The sequence below is a fragment of the Callospermophilus lateralis genome, chromosome 8 (assembly GCF_048772815.1).
Source record: "Callospermophilus lateralis isolate mCalLat2 chromosome 8, mCalLat2.hap1, whole genome shotgun sequence".
NCBI classification, from domain to species: Eukaryota; Metazoa; Chordata; class Mammalia; order Rodentia; family Sciuridae; genus Callospermophilus; species Callospermophilus lateralis.
In genome coordinates, this window is record NC_135312.1 from 31,062,971 (window position 1) to 31,082,326 (window position 19,356).

Sequence of the window (19,356 nt, forward strand, 5' to 3'; positions counted from 1 at the left end):
CTTCCTCTCAGATTGTGCCTTTGAAATAGGACCTGGCTGTTAGAACTTCATGAACTTGTCAATATACCTAAGCCTCTCCACCACTGAACAAATAAAACCCCATGACAAAACTTCCCTCGCTTCCCTCTGTCTCTGAATCTCTCAGCCAAGGTTCCTCTCTGCACCAGCCAGTATCAGCAGGAGTTGGGTTCAAATTAGGATAATCCATGGATGGTTTCACCAAAGACCTCGTGCAAGAGTGTGAGCAGGTCTAGGGCAACACACGGGGGTGGGGAGAGAGCCCCCGTGCTACCAAAGCAGAGCTATTCCCACCCTGAAGCCTGGAGGAGGAGGGAGGGAAGGAGGGGTCACTTGAAGCAAGGAGAGGGAGCTGTGACCTCTGGGTGACACAGACCCCAGACCCAGCAGGGAGGCGCTGGGGAGTATACATCCCCCTTACTCTCAGGAGTTGGGCTGTTGGCCAAACTCAACAGTCATGAGAAACTGCTGCCCGGGCCAGAGTGCAGAGTGGAGAAAGGTAGAGTGCGAATCTCCAGGGACGCATAAAGGAGAGACATCTGGCACTGTCCCTCCCCCTCTGCCTTTGTCTCTGCAACTAAAATCCGACTTCATTTCTCTCCACTCAACGGAAACTGCTCCTGTCAAGTTCATGATGAACTTGACAACTGCCAAGTCCACTAGCCACCTCTGAGGCCTCTCAGTTGCCTTTGACACAGCTGACCTTCTTGAAAGGCTTCTCTCTCCTGTTAAAACCTTCTGCTTCTTAAATGGCTCATTCTCAGGACCCCTGGCTGGCGCCAATCCCTCCTCCCCGGTAAAGGTGGGCTTCCCTCAGAGTCCCACCCTCAGCTCTCCTCCCCGTGGTTTTTTACTGCCACATGAATCCTGATGACTCTCAGAACCATTGGTCCAGGCTTGCTCTCTTAGCTCCAAAGCCCAACAATCTTCATGTCAATTGGAAGCCTCCACTTCAGTGTCTCCGGGTCTTCAAATCCAACAGGTCCCAAACCAAGTATATTATCTACAGCATCATCCAAGTCTAGGCTCCTCCTGCATTTCCTGTGTCCTCTAGTTGTAAACCATCGACCCCAATATCGGGGTTACAAATCAGGCATCCTGTCATTCTGGATTCTTCCCTAACCCGACATCCAACCAGTCACAGATCCTGACAATTCTACCTCGTGAATAAATGCTTCTCAAATCTGTCCACTCCTCTCCATGCCTGCACAGTTGCCTGACTTTCACTGTCATCTTTGGGCTACTGCAGTAGGACCCTCCTTAGGCCTCTCTCTTCCCCTTCATCAGTGCCAAGCCAATCTTGTGACTCTTCCACGTAAAACTTTAAATGGCAAACAAAATGCCTGTAGGACAAAATCCAGCTTCCTGAATATGATATGACAAAGATAACAAGTGTGTGTGTTTTCTTTTATGCTACTCCAGGAAGAGGTGTCCTTGTGTTCACCCCAGGAGTCTAAACTAGTTTCCTGGCATAGAAAGTAACTTCTTTCAGGGGGAGGACTTCTGTTGTTAAGGTCCAAGGCCCCGGGAACAGTCAGGGTCTTTGTCAATGGAGTGGTATAGAATAAGACCCTTGGTGTTTGAGAGGTAACAAAGAGGAAGCAGAGCTGGTGTCCCACCCGGGACTTGTGACTCAGGTTGATGGGGACCTTTGCCTAGACCTTGAATCTGGATGTTTATACAGCAAGACAAACACAAATAACCATAGCCAAGAAAAAACATGCAAAAGAAGAATAGGAGAAATTCATTCCTGAGAAAGATATTGGAGATCATGGTTGACAAATCAAATTGTAACTGGGCTAAGAAAAGATTGAAAAATTCAGTGAGATTCCATAGAGAATCCAGAAATGGATCTCAGTCCACGTGAGAACTTAATAGATGATAATAGGGTAGTTGAAATCAGGCAAGGTCATCCATCAGAAAAGAAAAATAAAGTAAGATAAAGTCAAGCATTTGACTTAAATGTATAAAACAAAAATAACTTAAACCCTATGAGAAAAATCTAGGAAATGACATGGATGTAGCAGAGGAGATCACTTTAAAAACAAACAAACAAAAAAACCCTAAAAACCAGAAGCTAAAATAGTGAAGATAGGTATATTTGGATTATTTGGATAATATTTCTTTTCTTTTTCTTTCTTTCTTTTCTTGTGCACTGGGGATTGAACCCAGGGGAACTCTACCACCAAACTACATTCCCAGCCCTTTAAAAGTATGTTTTGTTTTGAAACAGGATCTCACTAGGTTGCCCAAATCCGTCTCAAACTTGTGATCCTTCTGCCTTAGCCTCTCAAGCAGCTGGGATTACAGGCCTGCCACAGTGCCCAGCAAGATAAGTATATTTGGACTACATAAGATCCCCAAATTTTAGCTGGGATTGTAGCTCAGTGGTAGAGCACTTGCCTAGCATATGTGAGGTACTGGGTTCAATCCTCAGCACCACATAAAAATAAATAAATAAATAAATAAAGGTATTGTGTCCATCTACAACCATATATATATGTATTGCTGGGGGCAGTAGTACATGACAGCTCAAGAGGCTGAGATAGGAGGATAGGGAGTTCAAAGCCAGCCTCAGCAAAAGTGAGGTGCTAAGCAACTCAGTGAAAACCTGTCTCTAAATAAAATGAAAAATATGTCTGGGATGTAGCTCAGTGGTTGAGACCCTGAGTTCAATCCCCAGTACCTGTATCCCCCCCAAAAGAAATAACAAAAATATCTATAATATGATCATATTACCTATAAACTGAACAATAACAATATATATATGTATATGAATATGACTGATTACGTAAGCATCCCATCATTGTTCAAGGGCTGCCACAAGCAAGTGGACTGTTCCCTCTGAAGGTTTTGGGGAGAAGGCTTGCCTTTTTGACTCTGGTCATTGCCCACAATCCTTTGCTTCTTAGCTTCCTTGGTTTGCAGCTCTAGCTCTCTGGTCTTGGCCTGGGTCTTCACATGGTGTCTGACTGGGCCCCAATTTTTCTCTTCTCATAAGGACACCACCAGCACTGGATTAGGACCCACCCTAATCCAGCATGACCTTATTTAACCTGAATATATCTGCAAAGACCCTATTTCTAAATACGAACACATTCACAAGTGTCAGGGCTTAAGACTTCAACATATCTTTTGGGGGGACATAACTTAACTCAGAGCAGGCTTTCAGTAGACACTGGGTGAAATAGTTTTTAACTTCAGTTGAAGTCACATTAATAGAAAAATTTATACAAACTTTAACAAAGAATAAAGTTGTAATAATCTTAGGTAAAGTCTAATAAAAGCACAATGTACTCTGATCTATAGCCAATAATCCACGTCAATATGGGGGGAGTGAAGTAAAATAACAAAACAAGTTCAGGTGGGAATGGGGATTATGAGCGATATCATAGAAGACTCCCAGCCCTTTACCTGTTTCCTTCTTCAGACCCCAGAAACACAAATATAATAAAATTTCTGGGGGGATCCAACATGGCGGCTGGCGAGGAAGCAGCACTTTCAATATCTCCACATTAACGGGATCAGAAACACCCATTAAAACAGCTACATTCTACCTACTGAGGATCTTCTAGCAAAATTCCGTTGAAAGGAGACCTGCCGAGAATTAGTAAGTTTATTAGACGTGACAGTTTGCCCCAGACAAGTGAAACTTGACCGGCAGCGCGGCTCAGAGTCCAATCCCGCGGCCACCCGCCGCTTCTGCAAGCGGCAGGCGGCCCAGAGCAGCGCGGCAGAAGGGTCCCCGCCCGGCCAGCAGACAGCTCCCGCCATCCCGGCTACCCTGGCGGCCCTGCTCTCGCTCGGCGAACAGCCACCCCGCCCGCCTGGTTCTTAGCCACGCGGCTGCAGTCACCCGGCTTTACAAACGGCCCCCGGAGGCCCTGCTCGGCGAGAAGGGTCCCCGCCCGGCCGGCAGACAGCTCCCGCCATTCCGCTCTAGTTCTGCAAACAGCCACCCCGCCCGCCTGGTTCTTAGCCACGAGGCTGCAGCCGCCCGGCTTTACAAGCGCCCCCGGCGGCCCTGCTCGGCGAGAAGGGTCCCTGCCCGGCCGACAGACAGCTTCCGCCAGCACGGCTACCCTGGCGGCCCCGCTCTTGCCCTGCAAACAGCCACCCCGCCTGCCTGGTTCTTAGCCACGAGGCTGCAGCCGCCCGGCTTTACAAGCGCCCCCGGCGGCCCTGCTCGTCGAGAAGGGTCCCTGCCCGGCCGGCAGACAGCTCCCACCATCCCGGCACTCCTGGCGGCCCGCCCGCTCTGCGAAGGGTCACCCCGCCCGGCTCTTAGCCACGCGGGCGCCGTCTGCCTGGCTCTGTGGGTGCCCCCGGCGGCCCAGCGCAGCCAGAAGGGTCCCCGCCTGGCCCGACAGAAGGCCCGTGCCCTTCCGGCTCTGCTAACAGCCCTGCCCACCCGGGAAAGGGCTCCCCCCCTTGAGAGGACGGGAAGGAAATCTAACCAAGCCTCTATGAATTAGCGAACTGGGATCTAAAACCAGAGATTGTGTCAGACCAGAGACAAGCCAGTTCCACCTCTCCCTTCGGTCACTCCTGCAAGGAGCCAGGGGCCCGCCATAGCAGAGAGGGGAAGTCACCAAAGATCGGCCAAAGAGATTCCTTCCCAGCGGATTCTAAATTAGCAGGAGCGGCGCGGGAGCCGGCCGGAGCTGGCGGGAACCGCGGCAGCGGCACGGGAACCGGCGGGAGCCGAGGCGGCGCTGACGCAGGAGCCGGCGGGAGCCGCGCAGCGCGGGTCTCCCAGCTACCGCTCCCACCAGTGCTGACAACTGAGGTCTCTTGCACCAGATACGGGGGCGTGGCTACCAGAAGGTAAGCAAATTTGCTGGGGGTTCTCAGCCCCAAGCTCTACAAACTTAGGGCCTGAGGGAGGCAAACAAGGAGAGTGTGCCCAGGCACTAATGAAACAGCTGCTCCACGCGTGTGCAAGGTAGGCGGAACTGGGACCACTGACAAAACAGGCCCAGTGGACCGCCAGACACATCGCTCCAGTTGGGGGAGGGGCAGAGCCGCCGGGTGCCTGCAAGGTAGGCGGACCCACGACCCACCAGCAGAACAGGCACAGCAATACACAGAGCGGCAGAGCCACCCCCGAGCCTACAAGGTAGGCAGACCTGCGACCCACCGGCAGGTCAGGCCCAAAAACCTGCGGAGGGGCACAGCTGCCCCACATGCCTGCTAGGTAGGCTGAACTGTGACCACCAACAGAACAGGCCCAGCGGCCGGCCAGACACATCGCCCCGGTCGGGGGAGGGGCAGAGCCACCGGGCGCCTGCAAGGTAGGCAGACCTGCGACTCACCAGCAGATCAGGCCCAGTGACCCGCGGAACGGCAGAGCCACCCCCGCACCTGCAAGGTAGGCGTACTTGCCACCCACCGGCAGGTCAGGCCCAGCAACTCTCGGAGGGACATAGCTGCTCCACGCACGTGCAAGGTAGGCGGAACCGTGACCACCGACAAAACAGGCCCAGTGGCCCGCCAGATACATCGCCCCGGTCGGGGGAGGGGCAGAGCCGCCACCAGCGCCCTTTAGGTAGACAGATCTGCAACTGACAGACAGAACAGGCCTAGTGGCCAGCGGAGGGGCAAAGCCGCTGCTCACGCCTGCAAGGTAGGCGGACCTGTGACCACCGAAAGAACAGGCCCATCGAAAGTACAGGTACAGCGGCCTCCTGGCGTGGTAGGCACATTGCCTCAATTGGAGGAGGGGCAGAGCCACCGCCAAAGCCTGCGAGGGAGACTTTGCAGCTATACAAGAGCAATATAAATATATAGGGGGAAAAATCAATAACACAACAGTTTCACCAAGCAGAAAGAAACGCGATCAGTATGAAAAGACAAGGAAAGAAAGGACCACAAGCAATGCAGGTCAACTCAACTTTAGAAGAGGTAATATCTGCAGCAGATGGAATGTCAGATAAAGAATTCAGGATATACATGCTTCAGATGATCTGGAGTCTCAAGGAAGACATTAGACAGCAAAATCAGACAATGAAAGACCACTTCGACCACTTTGACAATGAATTACATAAACAAATCCAAGAAGCAAAAGATCAATTATACAGGGAGATAGAGGTTATAAAAAACAAACAGAAATCCTGGAAATGCAGGAAACAATAAACCAACTTAAAAACTCAATTGAGAATACTACCAGCAGAGTAGAACACTTAGAAGATAGAACATCAGACAATGAAGACAAAGTATTTCAACTGGAGAAGAACATAGACAGCTCAGCAAAGCTGTTAAGAAACCATGAGCAGAACATTCAAGAAATATGGGATAACATAAAGAGACCCAACTTAAGAGTCATGGGGATACAGGAAGGTATTGAGGTCCAAACCAAAGGAATGAGCAATCTATTCAACGAAATAATACGAGAAAACTTCCCAGACTTGAAGAATGAGACAGAATCCCAAATCCTAGAAGCCTACAGGACGCCGAATGTGCAAAATCATAAGAGATCCACACCTAGACACATTATAATGAAGATGCCCAACATACAGAATAAGGAGAGAATTTTAAAAGCTACAAGAGAAAGGAAGCAGATTACATTTAGGGGTAAACCAATCAGGATAACAGCTGATCTTTCAACACAGACTCTGAAAGCTAGAAGATCCTGGAATAACATATTTCAAACACTGAAAGAAAAGGGGTTCCAACCAAGAATTGTGTATCCCGCGAAATTAAGCTTCAGGATGGAAGATGAAATTAAAACCTTCTATGATAAACAAAAGTTAAAAGAATTTGCAGCTAGAAAACCATCTCTTCAAAACATCCTCGGCAAAATATTACAGGAAGAGGAAATGGAAAATATCAATGAAAACCAACAGCAGGAGGTAGTACAGTAAAGGTGGGGGGGAATAATCAAAGAGGAAAACAAACCATGTTTAGTAACATAAATAAACAAATATGGCTGGAAGACCAACCCATATCTCGATAATAACTCTAAATGTTAATGGCTTAAACTCACCAATTAAGAGACACAGGCTAGCAGAATGGATCACTAAACAAGACCCAACAATATGCTGCCTTCAGGAGACGCATTTGATAGGAAAAGACATACATAGACTGAAGGTGAAAGGTTGGGAAAAATCATATCACTCATATGGACTTCGGAAACAAGCAGGAGTGTCCATACTCATATCAAATAAAATAGATTTCAAGCCAAAGTTAATCAAAAGGGATGAAGAGGGACACTACATACTTCTCAAGGGAACCATACACCAACAAGACATAACAATCATAAATATATATGCCCCAAACAATGGTGCAGCTATGTTCATCAAACAAACTCTTCTCAAGTTCAAGAGTCTAATAGACCACCATACAATAATCATGGGAGACTTCAACACACCTCTCTCACCACTGGACAGATCTTCCAAACAAAAGTTGAATAAGGAAACTATAGAGCTCAATAACACAATTAATAACCTAGACTTAATTGACATATATAGAATATACCACCCAACATCAAGCAGTTACACTTTTTTCTCAGCAGCACATGGATCCTTCTCAAAAATAGATCATATATTATGTCACAGGGCAACTCTTAGACAATATAAAGGAGTAGAGATAATACCATGCATCTTATCCGATCATAATGGAATGAAATTGAAAATTAACAATAAAAGAAGTAAGGAAAAATCATGCATCACTTGGAGAATGAACAATAGGTTACTGAATGATCAATGGGTTATAGAAGACATCAAGGAGGAAATTAAAAAATTCTTAGAGATAAATGAAAACACAGACACAACATATCGGAATCTATGGGACACATTGAAAGCAGTTCTAAGAGGAAAATTTATTGCTTGGAGTTCATTCCTTAAAAAAAGAAAAAACCAACAAATAAATGATCTAATATTTCAACTCAAAATCCTAGAAAAAGAAGAGCAAAACAACAGCAAAAGAAGTAGAAGACAAGAAATAATTAAAATCAGAGCTGAAATTAATGAAATCGAAACGAAAGAAACAATTGAAAAAATTGACAAAACTAAAAGTTGGTTCTTTGAAAAAATAAATAAAATCGACAGACCCTTAGCCACGCTAACAAAGAGAAGAAGAGAGAGAACTCAAATTACCAGCATACAGGATGAAAAAGGCAATATCACAACAGACACTTCAGAAATACAGAAGATTATCAGAAATTATTTTGAATCCTTATACTCCAATAAAATAGAAGATAGTGAAGGCATCGATAAATTTCTTAAGTCATATGATTTGCCCAGATTGAGTCAGGAGGATATTGACAACCTAAACAGACCAATATCAATTGAGGAAATAGAAGATACCATCAAAAGACTACCAACTAAGAAAAGCCCAGGACCGGATGGGTATACAGCAGAGTTTTTCAAAACCTTTAAAGAGGAACTAATACCAATACTTTTCAAGCTATTTCAGGAAATAGAAAAAGAGGGAGAACTTCCAAATTCATTCTATGTGGCCAACATCACCCTGATTCCTAAACCAGACAAAGACACTTCAAAGAAAGAAAACTACAGACCAATATCTCTAATGAACCTAGATGCAAAAATCCTCAATAAACTTCTGGCGAACCGGATACAAAAACATATCAAAAAAATTGTGCACCATGATCAGGTAGGATTTATCCCTGGGATGCAAGGTTGGTTCAATATACGGAAATCAATAAATGTTATTCACCACATCAACAGGCTTAAAAATAAGAACCATATGGTCATCTCGATAGATGCGGAAAAAGCATTCGACAAAGTACAGCATCCCTTTATGTTCAAAACTCTAGAAAAACTAGGGATAACAGGAACATACCTCAACATTGTAAAAGCAATCTATGCTAAGCCTCAGGCTAGCATCATTCTGAATGGAGAAAAACTGAAGGCATTCCCTCTAAAATCTGGAACAAGACAGGGATGCCCTCTCTCACCACTTCTGTTCAACATAGTTCTCGAATCACTGGCCAGAGCAATTAGACAGACGAAAGAAATTAAAGGCATAAAAATAGGAAAAGAAGAACTCAAATTATCACTATTTGCAGATGACATGATTCTATACCTAGCAGACCCAAAAGGGTCTACAAAGAAACTATTAGAGCTAATAAATGAATTCAGCAAAGTGGCAGGCTATAAAATCAACACGCATAAATCAAAGGCATTCCTGTATATCAGCGACAAATCCTCTGAAATGGAAATGAGGACAACCACCCCATTCACAATATCCTCAAAGAAAATAAAATACTTGGGAATCAACCTAACAAAAGAGGTGAAAGACTTATACAATGAAAACTACAGAACCCTAAAGAGAGAAATAGAAGAAGATCTTAGAAGATGGAAAAATATACCCTGTTCATGGATAGGTAGAAGTAACATCATCAAAATGGCGATATTACCAAAAGTTCTCTATAGGTTTAATGCAATGCCAATCAAAATCCCAACGGCATTTCTTGTAGAAATAGAGAAAGCAATCATGAAATTCATATGGAAAAATAAAAGACCCAGAATAGCAAAAACAATTCTAAGCAGGAAATGTCAATCAGGCGGTATAGCTATACCAGACTTCAAACTATACTACAGAGCAATAGTAACAAAAACAGCATGGTACTGGTACCAAAACAGGCAGGTGGACCAATGGTACAGAATAGAGGACACAGAAACCAATCCACAAAACTACAACTATCTTATATTTGATAAAGGGGCTAAAAGCATGCAATGGAAGAAGGATAGCATCTTCAACAAATGGTGTTGGGAAAACTGGAAATCCATATGCAACAAAATGAAACTGAATCCCTTTCTCTCGCCATGCACAAAAGTTAACTCAAAGTGGATCAAGGAACTTGATATCAAATCAGAGACATGGCGTCTGATAGAAGAAAAAGTTGGCTATGATCTACATACTGTGGGGTCGGGCTCCAAATTCCTCAATAGGACACCCATAGCACAACAGTTAATAACTAGAATCAACAAATGGGACTTACTCAAACTAAAAAGTTTTTTCTCAGCAAAAGAAACAATAAGAGAGGTAAATAGGGAGCCTACGTCCTGGGAACAAATCTTTACTCCTCACACTTCAGACAGAGCCCTAATATCCAGAATATACAAAGAACTAAAAAAATTAAACAATGAGATAACGAATAACCCAATCAACAAATGGGCCAAGGACCTGAACAGAAATTTCTCAGAGGAGGACATACAATCAATCAACAAGTACATGAAAAAATGCTCACCATCTCTAGCAGTCAGAGAAATGCAAATCAAAACCACCCTAAGATACCATCTCACTCCAGTAAGATTGGCAGCCATTAGGAAGTCAAACAGCAACAAGTGCTGGCGAGGATGTGGGGAAAAGGGTACTCTTGTACATTGCTGGTGGGACTGCAAATTGGTGCGGCCAATTTGGAAAGCAGTATGGAGATTTCTTGGAAAGCTCATAATGGAACCACCATTTGATCCAGCTATTCCACTACTCGGTCTATTCCCTAAAGACCTAAAAAGAGCACACTATAGGGACACTGCTACATCCATGTTCATAGCAGGACAATTCACAATAGCAAGACTGTGGAACCAACCTAGATGCCCTTCAATAGACGAATGGATAAAAAAAATGTGGCATTTATACACAATGGAGTACTACGCAGCACTAAGAAATGACAAAATCATGGAATTTGCAGGGAAATGGATGGCACTAGAGCAGATTATGCTAAGTGAAGCTAGCCAATCCCTAAAAAACAAATGCCAAATGTCTTCTTTGATATAATGAGAGCAAACAAGAACAGAGCAGGGAGGAAGAGCAGGAGGAAAAGATTAACATTAAGCAGAGTCATGAAGTGGGAGGGAAAGGGAGAGAAAAGGGAAATTGATTGGAAATGGAAGGAGACCCTCATTGTTATACAAAATTACATATAAGAGTTTGTGAGGGGAATGGGAAAAAAATAAGGAGAGAAATGAATTACAGTAGATGGGGTACAGAGAAAAGATGGGAGGGGAGGGGAGGGGGGATAGTAGAGGATAGGAAAGGTAGCAGAATACAACAGTTACTATTATGGTATTATGTAAAAATGTGGATGTGTAACCGATGTGATTCTGAAATCTTTGTATTGTTTTGAATAACCAATAAAAATAAAATAAAATAAAATAAAATAAAATAAATAAAATAAAATAAAATTTCTGTATTACATGGTTTGTACCTTAATTGCATTTAGAAATAAGTGACTTACCACAGGTTGAAAGTGGAAGTTAGAAGTTAGGATCAAGTCCAGAACACCACATTTTAAATATAATATATATATATATATTGTTGATGGACATTTATTTTATTTATTTGTTTATGTGTGATGCTGAGAATCGAACCCAGTGCATCACACATGCTAGGAAAGTGCTCCACCACTGAGCCACAAACCCAGCCCACTAGAACCCACATTTTTAAATCAAGGAAGGGGCACTACTTCTAGTGTCTTTGGTTCAAAACAGAATATTCTATAAACCTATTGTTTTCATTAACTAAGCTCAAGAAACAAAGCTGACTAACTCTTGGCTGGAAGGAATAGGCAGAATTCAGTGTGAGAAAGCTTTGCAGCTGAATTGGAAGAAAAAAAAGTTGAGAAATGATAGGCAAGAAAAAGAGACAATGGTGTGATTCAGAAACAGAATTGTAAAACAATTCAGCATTTTCAGGGAGACAATGAAAGTCTGATAGTTTCTTGGTTTTGGGGGCCCAGTATTTTCACAAATTCTGACTGAGAGCTCCCTTTTCTGGCTATCACCCAAGGAAGGATTTTCTTCACTCTGTCTCTGGCCTGAAGAATGGGGTTAGCGCCTTCTCGCCTATTCAATCATTCTCAGAAAAGTAATTCCCCTTGCTGGTCTCAAGGCTGATACAGAGATCCAGAGCAAGTGAATTGTCTTGTTTTAAATCTTGGAGATTTGAAGCAGGACTCTCTACTACTACCCCTGAGAATATTAGGCTAGGGTGAAATGAATTCCCGGCCAAAGTAGATGCTTTCATTCTTGTTTTCTTAATTAATCCAATTACTAAGTGGTACACAATGATGGTAGTCTTACACAGTTGCAAGGGTTCAGACATAACCCACAGGTGTCCCTATAATCCAGAAAACCCACCTACAGAAAGGGATTTGTCAGGTTCTTTGCCAGCTACACTGAATTGTTAATGGCTGGTTTTGAGGGAAGTAATTTAAGCTGTAAGCCTATCTGAGCCTTCATAGGTAATATGGCTGTAAAACATATAGCAATCGAGATTCTCACATCAGATTACTGGGCCAAGGTCCAGAGCCCAACTACCAGGCAGAGAGATGGCCGATATCCAGATGCTCTTTGTCCCCAGGAGTGGACTCCCAGCAATCCAATCCCAGCCCTCTTTCGGCAACTGCTGTTGGATCCAAGTTACAGAACCCTGGCCGTTCTAATTTGTTGGAAGGCACCAGCTCTAACATTTAGTTCAACCTTTCCTCAGAGAATTAAGCAGTGATTTTTACTATTCTAAAAAAATGTTCTGCAAATGGAAAGGGTGTTATAAAAAAAAGACTTGCAATGAGAAAGAATTAAGAAATGGAATCTCTTTCTGTACTTTCACCAGGAAGTAAAGTCCTTCTCAGAGGTTCCAGAAATATACCTTCTATATCTCATTAGCCAGAAGTTGGTCATGTGAGTAGGCCTAGACCAATCACTGATGAAGGTGTGGACTGCCCTGACCCACTGTAACATGATTAGATTTATTCCTTGGAGCTGGGGGGGCTTGCACTTTTCTTACCTAATTGTTGCACTTCCTATAACCTGAACAGTATGAATCACAATGGCATTGGAAAAGAATAGGAAATAGGAGACCAATTAATTCAGGTATCAATCCATTGCTCTTTATATAATAGGGCAAACATAACTTTCTATCTTGTCAAATTTGACATCAACCTTGAAAGGAGAGCAAAAGTTCTTCTCTAGGTCTGTGTTGGTTGTAAGTAGCCCACATATAGGCCCAACCATCCACTGTGAGATCAATCAATTTTAACATAAGGGTGGTTCTTAGAGCCAGCTGAAAATGTGAAACATAAATCCTTTACTAATTTTCCACAGAATTTGTCAGGTTTGATAAAATTGTAAAAAAGCACAGAATAAGGAGAAAGACCTTCAGAAATCAAGGAAACATGAACATCACAAAAGAACAAAGTAAACTTAATAAAGGTTGAAATAGACTTTGAAGCTACATCTGTTAAACCATGCTTAATGATTGTAAATGACCAAATAGTCCCTAGTTATGAATGACGGAAATAATATAAGATGAAAGGCACTGCTCCAGAAGTTAAAATGTCAGGCTATGTGCAATGTCAACAGCTAAATCTATTTTTGAACACAAAGATACATGTGTGCGGTGTGTAATTTTATTAATAGAAAATCCATTTCTCTTGCCTTTATTAAAATAAACAACAAATATTTACTGAACGTTGCTTTGAAAAGGTGCCCAGTTACTCTCCTGCCAAGATCTAACTCTAGTTCTATCAGTGATGAGGTGGGTGTACAAGACGGGGCCTCTGGCATTCTGAAAGGTGACCTTGACCACAGGCCACAGCACTTCCGCCTCTCTGAACTTGACCATGTTCTTACTCTTGGCAATTTTCATATCCTCAGTTGTAAAATGGGAACCACTGATCCTAGAGTGCTTCAGTCTTGGTTAATTGTAGATTCCCAAGCAGTGGTAGCTAACCTTGAATACTTAGGAACTTACTAGTTGTGCAAATTCCAGGACCCCATCTCAGGCCTACTGAATCAGAAATTCTGGAGTAGACTCAGCAATCAGGGTTTTGACAGGCTGTCCTGGGATCCTGACATGTCCTCCAGTCTGAGAACCATCGGGGAAGAGCAAGGGCAATTACCCAGATTTTCCAGGTGTAAAACCAGCTCAATGTCGTGCACTCTGTGACCCTGAACAAGTTAGTCAAGGGGCCTCAATTTCCACATCATCACGGTGAGGATAATAGTTCCATCTGTCTCAGGACTGCTCTGAGGCTTGAATGAGTTAATACACAGAAAGTGCTTAAAATAGGGCCTAGCTCACAGCAAGTGTTTAATAGATGACAGCTGGTATAATTAATGATTAATAGTTCTATTGTGGTTCTCGTTCTGCTATGAATGTTTCCAGGGCAAGGGTTAGTGGGGTGAGGTGACAGGCACAGTGTGGTGATGTTTTGGCACCCCAACACCTTCCTCCTGTTCTGTAGCTTCTGCTCCACTCCTACCCAAACTGGTTTGAGGAAATTTGGGAATGGTAGGGATATTTAAAAAAAAAAAAGATCTTGGCCAAGAAATTGCTAAGTCTGGTCATGTTGAGATATTCATCGAGCTGCTTAAACCATGTTGGGATTGTTTATCACTGTGCATCACCGGGCTTAAACCAGGTTGAACTGGTCCTTATGAGAGCAATCTCACTTTTAGGGGTTACAAGGAGTTGTACCAGGGACTGAACTCGGGGACACTCGACCACTGAGCCACATCCCCAGCCTTATTTTGTATTTTATTTAGAGACAGGGTCTCACTGAGTTGCTTAGTGCCTCACTTTTGCTGAGACTGGCTTTGAACTTGTGATCCTCCAGTCTTATTTTTTAAATGTTAATAGTCTTTTGATTTAAGAAGTAACTCATAAGAAAGCATGAATATTGTATGATTCCACTTATTTGACTACCCAGAGGAGTCAGATTTCACAGATACAGGGAGTAGTTTAGCCAGAGTCTGGGGGGAAGGGGAAATGAGAAATTATTGTTTAATGAGCACAGACTTTCAGTTTGGGAAAAAGAAAAAATGTTCTGGAGCAGGCAGTGGTGAGTGACGTTGTGCAACGATATACTTAATGCTACAGAATTGTTCACTGAAAAACGGTAAAGTGGTAAATTTAACGCTATGTATATTTTACAATAATAAAAATGTGAAAATAGAACTATTAATAAAAAGGTATTACATGGAACTGAGGGATGGAATATACAGTAAAATAGTTTTTAAGAAGGCAGAATTCTAGGGTGTAGGCGATATTCTATTCCTTACTCTGGATGGTGGTTTCATAGGTTTTGATTTTATAATATTTTGTCAAGCTATTCTTCTATGCAATTTTGTGCCTCTATGTTATGTTTCATAATAAAAAGTTGGGACAGTGTATGGAAGTGATGAATACTTCAAAATAATCCATCATGAACTTAGAAATCTAGCCACAGATAATCACTATCAATGATTTTGAGAATTTCCTTTCTTTTCTTCTCTGCGTATGTATTTGTTATTCACTCATTTATTCAACCAGCATCTATAGGACACTATTTTAAGTGCTGGGATGTATTAGTTATCTATTGCTGAGTTGAGAATTACCCCAAAACTTAGCATCTTGTTTCAACTAGTATTTATTTTCTTAGAATGTCTGTAGGTTAGGAATCTGGTCATGGTTCGCCTTGATGAATTTAAGACCTCTCGTGAGGTTGTGGTCACAATAGGCCATTGTCTCATATAAAACCTAGAGAGGATTCACTTCCAGGCTCACTGTCCTGACTCTTGGACCTGGGGACCTGAGTTCCCGGCTAGTTATTGGCTTGAGGCCTCCTGCAGTTCCTTGCTGAGGGATGTCTTCACAGGGTTACTGGCTTCTCCACAGCTGCCCTTGCAAACCCAGAATCTATGGTTAGTCAGAAGTCCCCAACCATGTATGGTAAAGCGCTAACTTAAAGTATCTCAGAATGTTACCATATAGGGCCTTGAAAGAGGTGATTAAAGTCAAATGAGGTAATAACAGCGGGGTTTTTCTCTGATGGGACTTGTGTCCTCACAAAAAGAGGAAGAGGGCTGGATGGAGCTCCGTGGTGGAGCCCTCTCCTAGCCCGCACATAAAAATATATTTTTCTTGAGAAATAATTTAAAGGCTATTGACAAAATATATATATGACACAATATATGGCATATAAATCTCCTCCCTGTCTAACTCATACTAGGTACTAGGTTTGCTCCCCAGCACTGGAAAAGAAGAGAAAAGAAAAGGTGAATGAAATGAAATGAAAAGACACCAGGGATTCATGTGCACAGAGGAAGGACCATGTGAAGACGCAGCTAGGAGGCAAAGAAAGCCTCAATCCAACAACTTGACCTTGGTCTTTAGAACGCTAAGGAATAAATTTCTGTTGTTTACGCCCTGCTCCTGCTCATGGCATTTGGTTTTGGCAGCCCTAGCAAATGAAGACTTCAGACCCATCCTCTCCCAACTCCACTCTGACTTCCCATTCTGTTCCTGTCAGGGCTGAAGTGCCTCCAAGGACCTGCAGAGCCCTCTGCAGTCCAGCCCTACCCTTTTCTCCAACCTTGTCTCTGGCCCTTCTCGGCCTCATTAGTTCTGTTCCAATCGCTCAGTGCTTTGCTTTCCTTCCAATACAGCACATCTGGGTCATTTGCCCTTGCTGGCAGTTCTGCTGAGACGTTCCTTCCCCAGACAGGCATGCGGCCCTTGCCTTCACCAGCTTCCCTTCTTGCTCATCCCTGCCCATCCATCTAAAAGAACACTGCCCACAGCCACGTGTGGTGGCAAACATCTGTATTCTCAGAGATGTGGGAGGCTGAGGCAGGAGGATAACTAGTTCAAGGCCAGCTTCAGTAATTTACTGAGACCTTTTCTCAAAAAATAGAAAAGGCTGGGGATGTGGCTCAATGGTAAAGGGCCCCTGGGTAAGCAGTGCCCACACACAACGCCCAATGCATGCTGGCTTTGGCTTTATTTCTCTTTTTAGCTCTCATCGCCCACCTAAAACATACTATATATTTTACATATTTAGTGTTCTATTGTCAAAATAAGATTTCCAAGATGGGGGATGTGCATCTTTTTTTCCACTGCTGAAGCTTCAGGGTCTGAAGAGTGTCTTACACATAGTCCCAGCTCCATATTTATTTCTTGCATGAATTAAAACAAAATTTAAAGGCAGAGAATTTTTTTTTTTTTAATTTAAATGTATTTGATTATCAACAGTTCAGATACTTTTACCGAAAGTGTGGAGTCACTTGTATTTACTCCTCTGTTTTGTCTATTCATGTCCTTTGGACATTTACTTTAGTCAACTATTTTGCTGCTGGGACCAAAAGACCAGACCAGAGCCATGGAGAGGAGGAAAAGTTTATTTGGTGCTCACAGTTTCTGAGGTCTCAGTCCATAGACAGCTGGTTCCTTTGCTCTGGGCCCGAGATCCAGCAGAACATCATGGCAGAAGAGGAAGGCAGCTCAGGATCTGACAATCAGGAGGCACAAAGACCTCTGCTGACCCGGGACCAAATAAATAAGGCAAAGACACCCCTTGTGACTTACCTCCTCCAGCTGCACCCGAATTGCCAATTAAATCGGTTAATCCATTCAAGTGGATTAATGCACTGATCAGGCTCCCACAACCCAATCCTTTCACCTCTAAACTTTCTTGCATTGTCTTCACACATGAGGTTTTCAGAGGTCTAAGGTTTTAGACCCCTCATGTCTAAACCTTAATAGTCATGTTTAAAAATTAAGAGTCTAAATAGAATGTTGTCTCTGTGTTGATAGTGTCTCTCCTCCAAATATTAGTACCTAGTATGAGTTAGACAGGGAGGAGATCTATATGCCATGTATTGTGTCATATATTTTGTCAATAGCCTTTAAGTTATTTCTCAAGAAAAATATATTTTTATGTGGTTAAATCTACTCTGAGTTCTTTCTCTGAGATAAATTGGTTATTGTTGATTTTTTAAAAAATTTTTGGTGCTGGGCTTAACCCCAGCAGTTCTTCTACCACTGAGATCCATCTCTGGCCCTTTCTTATTTTTCATTTTGAAACAGGGTCTCACTAAGTTGCTTAGGGCCTCACGAATTTTGGCTGGCCTCAAATTTGTGATCCTCCTGTCTTGATTCCCCATTTGCTGGGATGACAGGTGTTTGCCACTCTTCCCATTTCAGCTTGGTTTTAAAGCAGCAATTTTGAATAATTCAGTCAACTCCCTAGGAAATCTCCCTGCCTTTATTTCCAGAGACCCCTCTGAAGTTCATTTATAGGAAACTCACTGACTGGGGTAGGCAGAAATAAGATGTTTTTCTGTAAAGAGTGTCTGTTTTTAAGAGTTTTTATAGCAATAATGACAAATGGATTTTGCCCTGGTGAAATCATAATTGTCAGCAAACAGTCATGCAGGTTGAGGAATTTTTTTAATTCTTATTTTTATTTTTTAATTTTTTTAAAATATTTTTTTTTAGTCATAGGTGAACACAATCTCTTTATTTATTTTATGTGGTGCTGAGGATCAAACCCAATGCCTCACACATGCTAGGCAAGTGCTATACCTCTGAGCCACAACTCCAGCCCTTATTTTTATTTGTTATGGTGCTGTCCAGGGTCCAGTTCTACCAGATTTGGGTTTTGTGGCTGATGGTCTGTCTCAGCAGCAAGATACTGTGCATTTTCTAAGCTGACTTGCTTCTAGATGCCAATCACCAAATTAGCCTTTCCTAGTCCAAGGTCCTATTTTGCAAACTCTGGAAAAAAAAAAAATAAGGAAACCAAAGCACACGCACAAAAAAATTTTATTGGTTCTCTCCTTCCTTCTTTTCTTCCTCCCATCCTGGGACTGAACCCAGGGGCACTTAAGCACCAAGCCACATCCCTATTCCTTTTTCATATTTTATTTAGAGATAGGGTCTCATTGAGTTGTTTAGGGCCTTGCTAAGTTGTCTTAGTTGGCTTTGAACTTGCAATCCTCCTGCCTCAGCCTTCTGAAATGCTGGGATTACAAGTGTGCACCACTATGCCTGGCTATTGTATATTCAGATATACATGACAGCAGAGTGTATTTTGACATCTTATACATACATGGAGTATAATTTTCCATTCTTGTGGTTGTACATGGTGTAGCGTTTCATTGGTCCTATATTCATGTATGAACATAGGAAAGTTTTGTCTGATTCATTGTACTGTCTTTCCTATTCTCTGCCCTCTTCCCTTCCCTTCATTCCTCTTTGTCTATCCCATGGGCTTCTATTCTTTCCCTCCTCACCCTCCCTGTTGTGAGTCAGCATCCACATATCAGAGAGAACTTTGGCTTTTGTTTTTTGGGGACTGGCTTATTTCACTTAGCATGCTATTCTCCAGTTCCATCCATTTACCAAACAAATGCCATAATTCCAAACAAATGCCATAATTTCATTCTTATTTGTCTCTGAGTAATATTCCATTGTGTATATATAGTATATTTGCTTTATCCATTCATCTGTTGAAGGGCACCTAGGTTGGTTCCATAGCTTGGCTATCGTGAATTGAGCTGCTATAAACATTGACGAGACGGGTTGAGACCTTGAGCCCTCAAAAGCAAG